The 17,781-nt window shown below is 39.3% G+C and overlaps 2 protein-coding genes across 7 annotated transcripts in view; one reads left to right on the top strand and one right to left on the bottom strand.

Moving 5' to 3' along the window:
• CMSS1 (cms1 ribosomal small subunit homolog) overlaps positions 1-17,781 on the bottom strand; it is a 383,380-nt gene that overhangs the window by 305,496 nt on the left and 60,103 nt on the right. The window lies entirely within an intron of this gene.
• Positions 1-17,781, top strand: part of FILIP1L (filamin A interacting protein 1 like) — a 324,599-nt gene that overhangs the window by 249,490 nt on the left and 57,328 nt on the right. Inside the window, exon 1 of one of the 5 annotated variants that reach the window (XM_090055832.1) lies at positions 14,192-14,301. The exons of the other annotated variants lie outside the window; for them this stretch is intronic. The gene's annotated coding sequence lies outside the window, so the exon portion shown is untranslated. Of the gene's footprint in view, positions 1-14,191; positions 14,302-17,781 lie in introns of those variants that run through there. 5 annotated transcript variants of the gene reach the window in all.

Below are 17,781 nucleotides of genomic sequence, written 5' to 3'. Positions count from 1 at the left end.
TGTTTTATAAACTTAATTGTGTGTGTGGGGAGGGGATTGGTTAAATCAACTTTAGCCAGTCTTTACTGAAAGAAACTGAAAGTGAACTAGCACCAAGTTATAAATCTCATCTACTTAACATATACCCTTCTCATGCCATTATGTTTGTAAGGGATTATTTCACATACTCAGAATAATACATTAGAATATTTACAAAATATAATGAGATGACTACAAAAGGGTTAATTCAATAAGATTACTTCTTCCCCATAAAACTACCATTCAGCATCCTACCCTCAGGGTATCATCAACCAGTAAAGCCTTTGTTCTGATGATGTAATGCTTTTGATGCGATATCCCACTGGGGAGCCTTTGTGGAGGCATAGACAAGTAGAGTAGTGACTCTGCAAATGAGATGATGTAATGTTAGTATGGAAGTGACTACGTTATACTGGTTTCAAGACTCTATGAATGCCCAATATAAAAGCAGACACTTTTAGAGGCTGGGCATTTTTTTTCACATGAGCATGAATTGCTCAAGTAGTTTTCAGAATAGAGTATTTGCACTCCTGACTCACCTGCCTTTCCAGTATTCACACAACTTCTGACACCAAAGACAGGACAAGTACTTCTTTCAACATCCATTACCAAGAAGTGACCCAGAAAATATGGCTTCATTTTAAAGTTTCCAGTCCTCAAGTTGTGGTAACAGGGATCACCGGTACATACAAGTAGCTGGTGGCCAAAGGACCGAAGACAAGCCACGTGATCAGCTTTCAACTAAATCTTACCTTAAAAAGGAATCTCTCTTAAAACCCATGTTTGTGATTAAGTCTGTGTATTCCAATAATGGAAAAAAAGGTGTTTTCTAGCAATGGAGTTTTTTTTCCAGCCTAAAAAATGTGTTTTCTCCTGGCTAAACATAAGAACATAAGAAATGCATTCAGGCAAAAAAGAATGATTACCCTTCTGCAGCACAGGAATTGTAGATTTGTTGAGATACCCAATACATGGAAATCAATTTCACATAAAAGATGTACAACTGAGACACATAAAGGAATTCTACTAATTAGAATGCCCTTCAGATTTTGACATAAACTTTGGAAAGGAAAACATACCCATTACTCTCACTGTTAAATTAAGCAGAATGAGAAGTAATCGATGAATGCTATGTGGCTATTTACAGCGTGCATGCAAATTTGAGTTCACAAATCAATAGTCATATTCTGGGGCCCTTATCAGTTCCTTAATAGCAGGAAAACTAAGCAAAATGTATTAATAAAGACAAAAGAAACTTTTGTATTTGCAGAGATAATTTTCTAAAATTCTCAGGAAGAACTAAACACTTCATATGTCTCCACCATTATAACCTTCCAAAATAGTTATTCTTCCAAAAAAAAGACTAGTAGCAAACGGTGGCTAATAAATAAAAATGGAAATAGGGAGAGATGGAATATTTGAGCAACAATGGCAGAAAATAAAGATAGGCTGAAACAAGCTGACAACCCCAGCCCAAAACTCTATTATAGGCCAAGACACAATAATTCTTCAATGTCAAAAACCACCAAACCATGCCAAAGCAGCAGACTCTTTTCTTTCACCAAGACATCATGCAGCCCACAGCAGAAACATGTTCCATTTGATATAAGAGCTTCTCCATATGCATGAATGTCCATTTGATGCCCATACTATCGCCATTCCTGAATTCAGACTAACGTGAGACTGAACATCATTTGTTTAAGGCTGTGAATCGGGGCAAATCTCCTTTGAATCGAATCAGCTACAGAAGCTTCGCACAGCCCTACTGTTTCCCAGTGGCTAGCCTAAAACTTTCAGTTACTTGCCCCCATCCCCTTTCTCCTCTGTAAGAGCAAAAGAACCACCACAAACCTCATCATATTACAGTATGAACACTGAAAATGCCTCTTCAGTCTTTTCTTCTTCCTGGAGCCCATAAAGCAGAAATTCATTCATACAGAAAAACACTTTTGCTCTTCTTCTTGTTAAATAAATCACTCCCCTACATGCAGAGAGAGGAGTGGGAAGGGGGGTTGATAATTAGTACCTGCATTTAACTCCAGAAGGGACTTAGATCCACAATGACAAGTATCGGATAAGACCATAGGTGAAATAAGCATAGACAATTTTGTGTTGTTTGTTAACAGCTGGAAAAGAAAATAAGTTAGATTTATCTATTTCCAGTCTTTTAATAAAGAGTGGATGGAACTACAACCCCATTCTAATTGAAACCAGGTTTCAGAGAACCAATCACCTCCCTCCATACACCCTTGCAGTTTGTAAAGAGAGCTATAACATCTAGCTTCCTTTATATACCCTACCTACAAAACCCCTAAACCTTAACTATAAACCATAATTACAAAAGACCCTCTGAGGCATCTGGGAATCCATTCCCAAAAAGCAGCAGCTCTCCTACCATCAAAATATGCTTAAAATGGAGAAGATGACATAAAAAATTCACTTCCTGTAATACAGAAGCAATGGAAATGAGTCAAAGTATGCTTAAACAACCCACACCATGACTTCAATGTGTGTGTACAGTACCCTTTTCAGGGCTGTATTTAAAGCTAAGGTCTAATCAGGCCTCAGTCATTTGTTCCAGAGAATAAACAAAGGAAGAAATCAGGGACCTCAGGGCTGTGTTTCATAAGAGCTTACGCAGATCCCATATTACTTGACCTCATGTCAAACAATATTTAATCTTACTGATACAGGAAGTGCTATCATGTCCTGAAGCACAAACTTTCTGGACACATTCTCATATGTTAAAAAGTTTCCCAATAAAAACATTGGTAAAAGATTTTAATGTGCTTCAAGAAACTGCACATTTATGTCACTTGATTTTTCAAGTCCAGTTCTATAGGAATGCAGAACTTCCCTTAGAATTGTGTAAGCACGTTATACTTTCTCCGCTCTGATTCTAATGATAAGGTAGTCCAGCCTCTATCTCTGTCAGACATAGGCCCCTCTGCCAAAATTATCAGCTAAGATGTCAACTGATCTCAGCTACAGCTGTGGTTTTACAACACAAATACCTATCCCACTAGGAATGCTACTGAGTCCTCTAATGCACACAAGACTGGCCAGTGAACAAGCTGTATCTGGCAACAACATTAGATACATGCTGAAGGCTAGTAGTTGAAAGCTCCATGTTACATTCCCAAGTCAAAGCCGTTTCATCCTTTCCAAATAAAGTGTTTATTTCTACCATTCTTGCTATTAAACTTAATCATCCCAAACATGCAGTTGGCTTGCCTGTAACAAAATAACTTCTATTTTAATCTAATTACATTCAATCCACCTCTTCCTTCCTCATCAGGAATGTAAAACATTAACCTGTTGCACATGTACTTAGTCCCTTCTCATCTACTAGAGACACAACCAAATAAAAAGGATAACAAACTTCCTATCACCAGAATTCTATTGAGTTAGTGTAAAACAAACAAATGTTAGGCTAAAACCCAGTCAAGACTTACTGCAGTTATCTGTAACAAAATATTCTTGAGAAAGAAGGTCTTTAAAAATCTGTGCCTATAGTGCTTTATCATTCATTCAGCCCACACACTTCTTTATAATGTATTTTTATAAAAATTAAAAGTTTATTGGAAAAAATGTAACTAAGACTTTTATCCTTCAGCCCTGCTACTGACTATTGCTATCTATAAACAACTGTAATCATAGGAAGCATTGAAAAAAAAAAAGGCCTAGATTTTTGTATCAGTAGGATCACCCAAGATTGGAGAAGTTTTATGGCCCTGTTAGGAAAAAAGGTAAGAGATCTGGAAAAGTCATAAAAATGGCTTGTGCTCATGCAGTTCAGTTAAACAAAAAATGTACACCTTAAACTTACAGTTGTCTTTTTTTGGGAAGAAATATATTCTGTCCAGCTTACAATTTTACCTTTTTTTTACATTTTATCACTGTACTAAATATTCCAATACATCTTTTAATACACAGGAAGCCCCAAAATGAAATCTGCACATATGTACTGTGATCACAAACTCAACGCATATACAACTGTGTTAAAAGACTGTAGCCATCCTATCCTCCATCTAAGGTGTGTTAGACTTTACATTATGAGCTCTCAGCCTGCTGCCCAGAGACAGAGTAAGCCAAAAAAGAGTTCTACAAGAATTCCTTTAGCTATGGAAAAGTTACTGGGGGAAATGTCATTAAGTGAGTGGCATGGAACAGCGTTTGTACAGGAAATAATCAGATTTTAGAGAATGACAGGTTTTGTTTTGTTTAGTTTTTACTGTTGTAAGTCTCTGACCATGAACTTTTTAAGTAACTCCCTTGTGCTCCAGCAAACGCTTTTAGGCATGAAGCACTTTGCCTGAATAAGCTGCATTCAGTTCATCCCCCTTTGGTTTTCTTAGTTACAGTTCAGTCCATCAACAGTGTTATCTAGAGGTATCAGATTGATAAACGCATTCCCAGATATGACCATACCTGTCTTGCTGAACTTAGTATAGCTCCTTCTGCTGACTGTCCTTCAGAAGCTTCCAGAAGGGTAGATGATTTAGTCAATACTCCCTTATATTTCTTCCCCTCTTTGCTTGAGGTACTTTATTTTATTTTGAAAATTTTGTTGCAGACCTTGAAAACCAAGCAGTGGCTGAAGCCTGCTAAACACATTCCCAAAACCCAAGAGACTCCTTGAAGAGCACCAGCTATCGGCAACGTTAGTACAAGAAACTACTAGAGACTGTACACTAGGAGATCAAGAAATTCTCTAAATACTTTTCCAGACTAGGGAACTGAACCACACAACCAAGACAAATTCCTAAATCATTAATCTATCAGAAAGCACAGCTCTCCTGAATCCCAAATGGACCAAAGTCTTGCAAGCTGTATTACATCTCTGGAAATCTAAAATCCCAAATAGCCTATATGGGATACAACATGCAGCTTTCCCCTCCATATCAGCCCACCAAAATTGAGGTGTTCATTTTAAGCAGGGAGTCTGATTTATGCCTGGATTAGAAGCAGCCTGCTCTGACCCTTGCTCCACAATTTAGCAGCTATAGTATTACTATTCAGGCAGCTAAATAATTGAGTTGATAGCTTATTGTTCTCCACTCCACATGTTTTAAATGACCGTATTTCCTTTTTAATGGTCTTGATGTTCCACTAATCAAGCTAACTTTTCTTAAAGCAATGTTCCTGTCTGCTAGCTGCTCCTGATCTCCCTCCTCCTATTTCACAGCCTAAACTGGCAAAGGAAGTTGAGTTAACTGAAAACTGGGCTCTACCCCTACTCTATCAAGCCACAGTTCTGGAAAAAACACTTTTTTTAATTAATTCTGTCTCTCAAAAACAAGGTATGTTGTATGTGAGAAAATAGGATATTTGCCTCTCTATTGTTTCAGCACAGATTCTTTTAAGCAGGTATCAAAATTATCAGTAATCCTGAAGTACTGTGAGAACTATGGTATCATTAAACAGGGAATACTGTCTGGGTAACTGGGACTGTGGGAAACAGCACTAAGATTACACAGCAGAATATGTTTGAGAGAGTGGTTCCATAAAAAACACCATTTGAAGCAGAAAACTCATGTGTCAACTTGTACAATAAATAGAAATGTTCATAATTGCATTTATACAAGTCAAAGACTTTCTACAGAAACTTGGTGTAACAGCTATACTTTTACATTACAAAACCATGCGAAGCAGGTAAGGACCCAGAAAGGAGAAAATTAAAACAGTGAAGCAAAAGATTCAAATAAATCTTGATCATGGAACAACCCTAATCAATTATCAAAGCACTTGTGACCTCATTACCATTTGTAACACAAAGAAGCCTCCTTATATGTCAGACTTGCATCCTACCCATATTCATGGAGGAAACTCACAAAAAGCTTGGGACATAAAGATAGAACATGGCTCTTGCTGAATCTTGTAGCAGTTGCATGAGAGCCAGTACACAAAATGCCAGATCATTTCATTCTTTGGACTGGGTTTTGCATTCCCAGGCATTTGTGGAGTAGGGCTTCCAAGTACCATATGGGGAAACACAAAATCTTAGTCATGCCTCTGAGGACACTCAAGCAGATCAAGATATAAACTCCACTCAGGAGCTGAAGGGACTTATGACTGCTAAAGGTACTTCCCTGACTCTTCTCAGAGCCTTGAAACAGATGTGAATCAGCACTACCCAAAGCCATGACTGCACCAAAAAAATATAATCATTAATTTAAATCAGGTTTAATTTGAGAATGTCCACACACAGGTTTGTACGAATTTAAATTAATGCTTTAAGTTAAACACTGGTCTCTCATGTAGAGAAGCCCTGCCTCCACCCCCCCAAAAAAAAAACAAAAACAAAACCAGGATTCATGATGAGAAATCTGAAGGGTGGTCAAGCATGAATCCATCCCCGAGGTTTTAGAGGCAGGAAATGGAGGAGAAGACAAGACAAGCCTCTTCCACATAACTACTACACAAAAATATTTCAAATGTTCTGTTTCCAAGCAAAGACACGCATGCATAGCATGACTGTCACGGGAGGACACAAATGTAACCAAGTCTTTAAATGGCTAGGTGGGTAGTATGGCTATGGAACAGGTTACCCAGAGAGGTTGTGGAATCTTCATCCTTGGATGTTTTTAAGACCCAGCTAGACAAAGTCTTGGCTGGGATGATATAGTTGGGGGTGGTCCTGTTTTTACCAGGGGGCTGGACTAGGTGACCTCCTGAGGTCCTTTCCAACCTTTATTTTCTATGACTCTATGATTCTGCTCCCACTGTTCTACTGAAACAGCCACGGATAGCATTTTTGTTTTCTGCTGGGGATCTTTGTGTATTTTTAAAAATGCATGGGGAAAAACTACTTGAAAATGAGGTGAACTAACTGAGAAAAAGTTATACCTTGATTAAAATAAAATAATAGTCATCAGTAGGGACCTACCCAGTTTGTGGGGGGTGCCCCCCCCCCATTTTGTGGGCAGGAGGGCCTGATTAGCTATTTTGCAGGTGGAGTATGGTGGACCCCCATACCTCTGATTAGACAAGGGGCATATTAGTGGAGAGGGGCAAAGCCATATGGCAGGCAGCCCTCACACCAAATCAGCAGTGAGGGGCAGCCATCCTGCCAGCAATCATTTGAGCAGGCAGCCCCTTCCCCTCCCCCTGCTGGCAAGATGCCACACCACTAATTAAGTCTCCCTTCCCCCTCCATGGATTTTGCAGGCATTGTCTGGATTTGTGGAATCTGCAAAATCTGTGGAATCACAAATTCAGTAGGTCCCTAGTCACAAGGCTTGTTGTATACCCCAAACAAAACTGGTCCAATCCCACTTTTCTTGTCTATGTTCCATTTCCTCCCAACACTCAAGAACAAGAAATAAATAATTCTGGATTTAGGTTAAGAAGAGTATACAAATATCTAGTTTATGTTTGTTTGCAATAAACTGTACATGAGTAATTTTTATCACAGATTTTCTCTTGGTCCCATAAAAAATAAAGGAGCAACTACATGGGCAAGTATGGAACTCCTGCCAACTCCGTTAGGAGGAAAGGAATTAGTAGTTAAATGAAGACTTGCAGGCACATCAGATGTCAAAGCTGCATCCTCGGGAAAAAAAGTACCTAATTAATCTTAATAACTGGCTCAGAAGTTCAGTAGGATCTGCCAAAAAGAGAGAAGAATGGGAATACTGATAGGACAGTTTGGAAGGACAATTCTTCCCTCTGCCAAGAAATTTTAAAAAATGCACTAAGAACATATACTGTGTTTACTCCAATCCAAGTTTTTTTCCGCCCCCAAAATCTGCATCAGGAAAAAAAAGCCTCATCTTGGATTTGAGTATGTGCTCAGGGTCAGTAGTAGCTTAGCTTCCACTTTGGCCTTGGGCTCAGGGCTGAAGGTCGAAGTGCCTGAGCTGAGTTGCCACCTGCCCTGGCCTGGAATAACCCATTTGGTGGGGGAGGGCGCACACAGCTGGGGGGAGCATGAGGAAACTGTTGGGGAGGCAAGACTGCAGCCTCCCCTCTCCACCCATTGGTCCCTGTAACTGAGCCCCCACCCCTGTCTACCTAATCACTTACTTTCTGCTCCAGCTCTGGTCCCTCTAGCTCCAATCCAGCCTAGCCAGGAGCTGCTCCCATATCTCCCTGGCCAGGCGGGGCCGGAGCCATGTTGCTGCTGATTGTCCTACAGGAGCAGAGCTGCAGCAGAAGGTAAAGGAAGTAGAGAAGGGCAGGCTGCAGGAGGGATCAGGGGATAAGAGGGACAGGCAGGGAAGGGTAGCAAGCACAGACATGGGGGGCAAGGGGTAGGGGTAGGCACAGGCATGGAGGGGTAGGCAGCAGTGGGACACATGGAAAGAAGTGTATGGTGGGGGACAGGCAGAATGGGAGGCAGGCACAGGGAGACAAGGGCAGGGGAACAAGGGGTGGGGATCTGGCCTCTTGCCCTCACCACTGCTTTCCCTGCCACAGCAGTGTGGGGATGAATTTAAGATGACGTTCCACTAATTACCATGTTCCAGCAGACTTGATTAATTCAGTCTGCTCCTAGCATGTCTACAGGCACCCACACAGTCCTGTCAATGGACTTCAGATTCTTATTTAGCCCTAGTAGCTTCAAAAACTAAAGAAAAAAAATTATCATGCAAATCAGAAAAATTATTAAGTATGAGATCTAATAGCATGTACAAGATCCTAGTGGAAGTGATAAAAAGTTACATATTTAAATCATTTAAAAGATAGACTATCAAACTACAAAATACTTTTAAGACTCCAGTAAGAAAGACTCTAATACGAATAATGTTGGGCATGCATTCAGGGAAAAATATCCTTAGCTAAAGCATTAAGTCAGTGGTCACCAACCAGTGTATCTTGATCCACCAGTAGATCTCAGAGCCTCTTGGAGTCAGTCCGAGGCAGGGATGGGGGCGGAGTGGCTGTGAGCATGCATGCATCCCAGCCCAGCAGGTCAGTCCGAAGGGGAAGGAAGAGGCAAGGGCTAGACTGAGGCCCCCGCAGTGAGAGACAGTGCTGCAGAGGTAGGAGCAGGGGTAAGTCAAGTGAAACCTAGACTTACCTGCTGGGGAGGCCCCCTCCCAAATAATTTTTTCTCCCCCCCTTCCCTCCCCACAGACTGACCTACTGGGTAGGGGATGGGGGGATACGGGGTGGCAGCACACAGTAGATCTTAGGTTGCTTTTAAATGCCAAAGGTGATCTCCTACTGAAAAAGGCTGGAGAGCACTGATTTGAATAATACAGGTTAGCAAAAGAATGTTTTAAACATTGGTTCCTTTTTCACCATTTACACTGGCCATTAAAATGCAACCAATCAATTCATATCCCCGGTTGGGGAGGACCAGGTTAGAGAGCTTCTGGAGGGGCTGGATGTGTTCAAATCAGTGAGTCCAGATGCTCTCCACCCCAGGGTGTTGAGGGAGCTAGCTGGGGTTATTGCAGGGCCCTTGGCACAGCTTTACAAGCACTCGTGGTGCTCGGGCCAGGTGCCAAATGATTGGAAGATAGCCAACGTGGTCCCCATCTTTAAAAAAAGGGAGGAGGGAGGACCCGGGCAACTATAGGCCCGTCAGTCTTACCTCAATCCTAGGGAAACTCTTTGAGAAGATCATCCAGGAGCACATCTGTGATGGGCCGGCTTCAGGGATAATGCTCAAGGGCAACCAGCATGGTTTCATTAGGGGCAGGTCACGTCACGTCAGACCAACCTGATTGCCTTTTATGATCAGGTCACAAAAACAATGGATGCGGGTGTCACTGCGGACATAGTCTTTCTGGACTTCAGCAAGGCCTCTGACACCATCTCCCACCCCATCCTCATTAAAAAACTAGGCGACTGTGGCATTGATGCCTACACAGTCAGATGGATTGTAGATTGGCTGAAGGGTTGTACTCAGAGGGTGGTGGTGGGGGTCTTCACAAATACTTAAAGCAAGATACCCCCATCCCCAAAGGAAAAAAGAAAAAAAAGATTTAAAATGGTTTAAGACTAAAAAACAAAACAAAAACTCTGACAGCTTCTATTTCTTTAAGTGTCTATTTTTAAAAGAGGAAAACACAACCAAAATACAACTCCAAATAATAGAGTTTGGGTTCAAAATTTAAAGTCCTTGTAAAAATAAAGCCATCTACTTTGGCAAGACCCACATAAAACTAATTAACTGAGGTTCTAATTTAGCCAGACCTTTAAAACATATGAATAAAGTGAGGCATGCACTGAAGTCCCTCCCCTACACAGAGAAATACATAAACCCCACATTTAAGTGCTTTGTTGAACTGAGGCCCAAGTCCTAGTTTCCTTTATTTATTTTAGATGTGAATGGTTAATGAAAGGGGTTATGGGTTTACAGACATTGTGACTGTTGCTACTAGCTGCTGGGGGAAGGATGACAGTAAGTTTAACTATGGGAAGAATTGAGCAAGTTTAATTTAGAACCACCAAACATGACCAAACAGTCATTCCTATCACACCTTCATCTCTGCTTATATGCTATATCCCTTTCCCCCACCTTTCATCTGTCTGTCTTTTTTGCTCCTGTCTTCCAAGTGTCCACACTGCATCTAGACTTATCACACCATGATAATACTGGACCAGCTAAATCACTACTAGGAATCCTGTATTGGCATGTGATGTGCTAGATGACTTAATAGTTTGTCCCCTTCTAATTTCTATGATTCTATAGTTTTCTACCCTAAGCAGAATAACTACAAGAACAGCAACACTGGAGAACTAATATTCTCTATGGAAACAAAACTTGTTTTCAGTCGTGGGGAGGGAGAAAGGTAGAGAGAGATAAAAATGCTTAAATAACAGGCAGTTCCATCTTACCTCGTTCTCTTGTCCAGTAGTCAGCCCTTATTGTCCAGTATGTCCTCTTAATAACAGAGAATTTTACTTAGGAGGGCTGTATCTTCTATGTCACCTGGAACTAGCAGTTCCTCTGTAGGAGGGTTTCTTAACTTCTTCAGCTAAAATCTGAACTGACAGCAATATGGGAACTTAGGTATACTGTAAGTTGTTTGGGGCAGGAACGGTCTTTTTGCTCCATTTGATCTGCATGTAGTACCACAGGATCCTGCTTGATGACTAGAACTCCTAGGCAGTACTTGCTATACAAATAGCAACCAAAAGCACTTGGCAGTTTTAAAGCTACAAGATATTAGCATAAAACAAGGGGTGTGAAAAGCAAAACCTTAATAAACTTCATAAGAGCTCAAACTTCAGGATAATCTTGTGAGAATGTGCAGAGTTTTAAAACAAAAATCAGTTATAAAAAAAAAAGATGTTTCCATGTGTCTGCAGATACAGCCAAGTAAAATATGCAACTACACTATACTAATGAATTCAAGCATCTTCACTGAAACCAGAAAAACTCAGCTTCAGCTTCAACAGTCGAGTCTGTAGTGGATAGCTTTTGAAAAGGCCTGGCTTGGAATTAAGTCATTCTGAGCTACAAAGCTGAAGCGTCATAGGTAGCCTGACATGCTAGGTGCATCCATTAATTAATTACTACAGAAATATTGGATAGCAGTCCTAGAGCAAAATGGAAGTCGAGAATCATGCTTAAACTAGGGGAACCAAATGCACAGGCATGTGCAAGGTATACGGCCAACAGACAAAGGGTAATCCTGATTCCACTGCAGTTAAAAGGAGTTTGCAACTGGACTTCCACTAGGCTCATATTTCACCCAGCAATTCTGGACTACAGGTATCAGAGGCAGCAAGGGAAAGCTTACGGGCAATTCATTACATTGCCTAAAGCTGCCATTTGCTTTTTAGTTTAATAAATCACCTACTAGGAATTCTAATCACATATTTCCTTGACACAAACTTCTACACAACGTAGTGCTTGGAAGAGTCTTCTACTTCAGCTGTTATTAAACTGTGAAACTGTAGCAGTAACAAGTGGAAGCAGGTAATTACACACTTGGCTGATGCACTGTAGTAAAGCTGCTTTGCAGCGGGACACAGATGTGAACATTTCTAAAGGCAGAGCGGGATTAATTAAGAACACTAGAAGGTCATACTTTGGCCATGCCTGTTGTAAATACAGATTTATAAACAGGGGAATTTATATTTCCCCCCACCTCCCACCCAGGCAGAAGACTGTCACAGGCTTGCAATTAGCACCATCCGGGCTGTGGTCCATAACAGCCAGGTTTCCTTGTAGCTGCACCAAAACAGAGCCAGACTGGAAAGCACAAGCCTTCTGTTTTGTAGTGTTGTCAGGAAGTTCTCCTTGTTACAGTTTTGCATAAACCATGATAAAATGATTGCTTTAGGCAGAAAGATGGTGCAAACCCAGGTTAACTCAACAAGGAGACAGGATGAAAAAACAGAGGCCCTGCCTAAAAGGAGGAGAAGGACTCAGAAGAAAATAGTAGGGAAGAAAGGGGAGAGACAAGTTTACTTTAGGTTGATGTGGGGGGAGAGGGAGTGTTGTTTGTTGTGTGTTTTTTTTTAAATATAGACTCCTACCTAAATCCCTCTGCAACTTTTATTAGGTACAACGATATTCACTTTCTGTCACTGGATGTTGCACATTGCTGCTTTGTTCTGTTGAACAATTGAACAGTTCCACCATATGATGCAACTACCCTTTCAGTGGAACTTAAATTTTGTAGTAGTGCAAGGTACTTTACAAGTGCATTGTCTCCTGGTCAAACATGTAAGCCATGTGATCCGAACACCACAGTTTCAGTCAACAAACAGGATGCCAATTATGATACCATAGTACTCTAGCCATCAGATTAGTAACTTTAACCAATGCATCAAAACCATGATGAGAATGACTTATGTGTAGACACGTCACATCAGCTAGGTTCCAAAGATGCAGTTTATTTGTATAAATGGGGAGGCCAACGTACCCAAATGATTTATTTTTATACACACATGCAAAAAAGAGAAAAACCTGAATGGATCCCACTGTGACAGCACTGCAACAAGACCCTGAAATTTTCAGGTAACACAGACAGAAACAGCTTTTAAAGGAGAGAAGTGGGGCCACTCCATCTGTATCCTGCTTAAACATTTTCCACAAAAAACACAAATTTGGTTTGTCGAAACAGATGGATATAATATCCCCAAGCACAAGTGCAGTATAATATATTTGCACTCTTAACCACAATTTAATTAAGATGGTCTAATATGTGCAGCTTTTTTGTTAAGCAATTAACACCCATCAATTCATCTGGAGACTAAAATTTCAAGTGATGCAGATAAAGCAGATGCATCCGTAATCCATTTAGCAGAGCAGAACATAACAGTTTAGAAAGCACTTTAATGGTCTAATTCTCTTAACAATGTGGTGGAAGGGATTTATTCTACTAACTCCCATTAACTCTTAATGGTGCTCCTGCACGCAAATCTCCTATACAGTGTGGCTTCCCCTTCCTCCCCCACATTTATTGTCGGGACAAGGGGTCATGAGCAGGAGCAAGGACACATGAGATAATGAGTTAAATTCTATGGTTTAATCCTCCTGCTTGCTCTTCTGTCCTTTTCTGAATATTAAAACCAACAGATACTTTTCTTTAAAACCTTCTTATTAAAAATAGTTCCTAATTGCATTAGCTGAAACACAAACATGTCAAAAAGAAAAAGGGGTTTGTAGAGAAAACACTGGAGAAAAAAAAACATTAGATTTCATCTGGCCTTCCCATCATCACTTGAAGAATTGTTTTGTAGTTACATCATCAGGAAATAAAATACTATCCTCTGTGGACCCTGACTCTACAGAAAGAAAAAAAGGGGAGGCTTGAAGTTCATATCATTCTCAGAGGAGATCAGAACAACTTACTTTTTTTATATATTAAAAACCCCCTGATCCAAGTCCTTTCAAGACAGCTTAAGGAAGATACCCATTTTCTACCCTTACACTCTGGGCTGGACACCTAAAAGGAAAACATTAACTAACCACCTAATTACTTTCAATGACTTTATTATCAATAATAAAGAGGAACTGCCGTAACCCGAGCCTTCCGCACATTCTTTTTGGCCATGAACTGAGTAGACAAATAAAATATTTCACACAGTCCTGAGCGTCAGCTGGAGCCAGAACATATTAATAAGCTTTCTAAGTTCTGGCTATCACTAAAGTACACTAGTCAGACACCATACGAGTCTGCACAACACCGAGTTCCTTATATGGCAATGCAATGACGTAATGCTCCATAGGCTTAGGGCATGCAAAGAGTCTATCTCTCATTGTTTAGTAGAACTGCTGGAATGCTCACATCTCTGATGCTTAGGAGAACTGAAATCCCAACATCATGGAGCAATAGCTAAACCAGGGAATTCTATAGTCCATGCACAAAGGTAAGAGAGAGGTGGGAGGAAAGCTTCTTTTAGCAACCACTGGACATTTTTGTTAAAGATAGATATTTCTGGGTGATGATATTTTAAGTTATTTCCAAAAGACACAAGGTTTAGAAGATGTGGTAGTCAAAACTAATGTAACTTTTGCAAACAGTTCTTAAATGTCTCTGTTTTAAACAATTTCTACAGATCCAACAGATGAGGCATTTATTTAATGTTAAGAAGGATGGGGAAAAAAACCCTATGGAATTACACACACTTTCCAAATGGGCTGGACAGAATCATGACTGCATTTAAAACTGTGGAAAGAGTCCAAATGTATTGTATTATATTAGGTAAAGCTACTGCCTCTCTCTATACTGTGTTTATATGCATATGCTATATATTAACATTAAGGCATACCAACATGTGTATTTGAGCATTTATTATACTTTTGAACATCTTTTATTGGAGCTTACACTGGAACATATAAAATATACTCAGGGTGCTGAAACTGTTGCTGTGAGCACTATTTTGCAACTAGATTATGGTAGCTTTGAAACAAAAACTAGCTTAATTATTAATAATGATGATGCTAGTCTTATGCACTAGTTCCTTCTTCTGTGTCCTATGTGCAAATGTCAAACTGAAAGAGGACATAACTGTCATCTATATCTTAAAGACTTAATTACAGGACTTCTAACAAGTGATGGTATTTTAAATGTAAGAGCACTCATTACTCTCTGTAAGACTGGTTCTGTAAGGCGTCTGTCCAGCATCCCAAACTCCCATGCCCTCAGCACCTTTAGGGAGACATTCAGCATGTCGCAAATCTGGATCCTAATATGGTATTATGTTTTTCTGCAGAATGCAGACTTGAAACACGCTGTTCCCCTTAACTAAGGACCCAATCCTGCAAAACACTCATAAGTAATCCTTATTTACAAATAAATGTTCAGTGAAGCCATCTAAAGTAATCTGAGCAGACTAAAACACACAGTTTGAAGGATCAGGTCCCAAGTGTACACTATTTTTTGTTTTTCAACAGTCAATAAGTTTAATGTGCAAATTAGTCAGTTTAAGACATATATTGTTATACTAACTTTTCATACATATTAACCTTTACATAGTAATTGAAGGTCTCATGTTTACTTACTTCTTTTTTTAATTGTCCACAAAGTCAGAAGTCTGCATGATATGTTGGCAAAATTAACAGAAGCCTTCCCCACTATTTCATGAAATGGTACACATCTTATAGTTTGATGGTATGTGTGAAAAGAATGAAAACTCATGTATTCACAAGCCTTGCTACACTATTAGCTACACAAGGATTTAATATACTAAGAAATAGATGTGGCTGGAGAACCAAAACAGTGTGTGCTAACACTTTTTTTTTTTGCTTTGAATTGTAATTTGGATCAAATGGACATTTTCTATATGGTTCCAATAACTTAATTATAGATCAAAACTAACTTCAATTGTAAATTAGGTATCCTTATTCCTAAGACTGACATTAAAGGCAGTCAAGGTAAATGCTGTTAAAAATGAACAAAGTTCACACCCTTCTTGGTGTTCTCAGCCTATATAGCTATAGGCTGACCAAAAGGCTGCTGTAACGATTTGCAGAATGAAAAAATCGTAGTCACCAAAAGAAACAAGATGATCATAAGTGAGATTCAATAACCCTTCTTACATTACTTCCCTGTATGGACTCCATCCACACCCAGCACCATTTGACAGAAGAGGGGTAACAGCGTTTCCTATATAGTCTACATCCAACATATTTAACTTACTACCTGATTTAATGAGTTAGTCATCACTGTAATCACTAAACACAGAAAACAGAAATATTCACTACAGTTAAAAAACCAAACAAACAACAAACAAACAAAACAACAAAAAACAGACCAGAGTTGAGTAATAGGTTCTCAGAAGTTGTGTTTTACAAGTCAAGGGGCAACATCTACAGCAATGTGATGAGGAAACAACAGATAATTCAGTTATATGGAAATACTGCATGTGCAATAGAAAAGCTGTTTATTTGATAAAGGCTGTAATTGGAAACGGAAAAATTCCACCCTTAGGCAAGAGACGTTTTAGCTCTTTTGGATCTAATAGAGGAGGGAAACAGAAACCATTAATTACTGTTTCAGCAATACCCAAAGTACCATCTGTACTATAAAATGTAGCTAGTTTAATGCAAATCATAACATACACCAAAACCTTAACAGCTGTATTTTTTAGTCTTTTTCAGATTTAAGGGGAAATACTTTTCATTTTACACTCGCAGAGCCATTCCTGTTCTCATTTACACTAGTATAAATCTGCAGTAACTCCCCTGAACTTATATAAAACCAAATGACCAAATTCTTGTTTCATTATGACCTATCTTCAGCACACAACTCTGCACAACAGCACATTACCCTAACACGACTTACATAGCTGGTTTCAATTAATTATCTTTTTTCCCTTACCTGTGTTGACTGTAGATTATATAAATTCTATTTAATTTTAAAATTAATTGTTTTAGTCAAATGTTCCCAGTAGAGTCTTCAAAAGGATTCTCTCTGCAGCTAAGCAAAGATTACATAGAAATCATTACAACATTCTATGTGAAAAGTTAAAACATGAACATGTACAATTGGTGGTAAGACAATTTCTAAGACAAATTGCATGATGCTTCTTTCCATCCCTATCAGCCTCTACATGGAGAAATGTGACAGCATTATTTTTAAATCACTAAAGAACAGAAGTTATACTGACTTGACCCAATGAATAAGATTCTAATCCTATTTTATTTTTTCCATCGGTACCTGTAAAATCAAGTCACCAGCTGATGATATTGCTGATTAACAGCACACTTCATGTGATTTTTGTAATGTTGGGGATGATTCTACAATAAAAGCCAGTATACAATACCAGTATACAACTCAGCCCTTAATTTCGATCCCAACTACAATTCCCAGCCTATGCAAATTCTCCAAAGGTGAATGGTTTTTTTTAAATAGTCTTCTGCACCAAGTTTATTTTGATATGGGAAAGTGAATAAACACTAAATGTGTTGGAATGCTTCTGCAAGCAACCTTTTGTCAACTCTTCCGTATGGCAGTAACTGAATACTACTGATTGGTAAAAATGCAATTACATTTTCCTGTTAAAAACTGGTATATGTAGATATCCTAAAAATGTTATAATGGTGACATAATTAAAGCTCTGTAAGACTTGTATGTACAGTTTTAATTCTGACCCATTAATAGGTCACTTCAACGCATAGGCTGTTGACTAACTGATAAGATCTCCAGTACTAACATGAATTATTTTTAATTGTCCATGAGTAGATTCTACCCTGACGCTCTAAGGTTTCATCTATGCTAGTTTGATGTAGTTGCAAGGTTAGTTAGTTCAAGCGCTTGTTTTTTTAGCAAGCTGTTCAAGCATTCATCTCCTTGGTGGGCATGAGGTACTGGTGAAAAAACCTCTAAATTGGGGTCACCAGTGCCG

Source organism: Crocodylus siamensis, chromosome 1, assembly GCF_052110815.1.
Source record: "Crocodylus siamensis isolate JL-2025a chromosome 1, ASM5211081v1, whole genome shotgun sequence".
Taxonomy (NCBI): domain Eukaryota; kingdom Metazoa; phylum Chordata; order Crocodylia; family Crocodylidae; genus Crocodylus; species Crocodylus siamensis.
The sequence above is the reverse complement of the archived record's forward strand: the minus strand, read 5'-3'. Positions and strand labels throughout refer to the sequence as shown.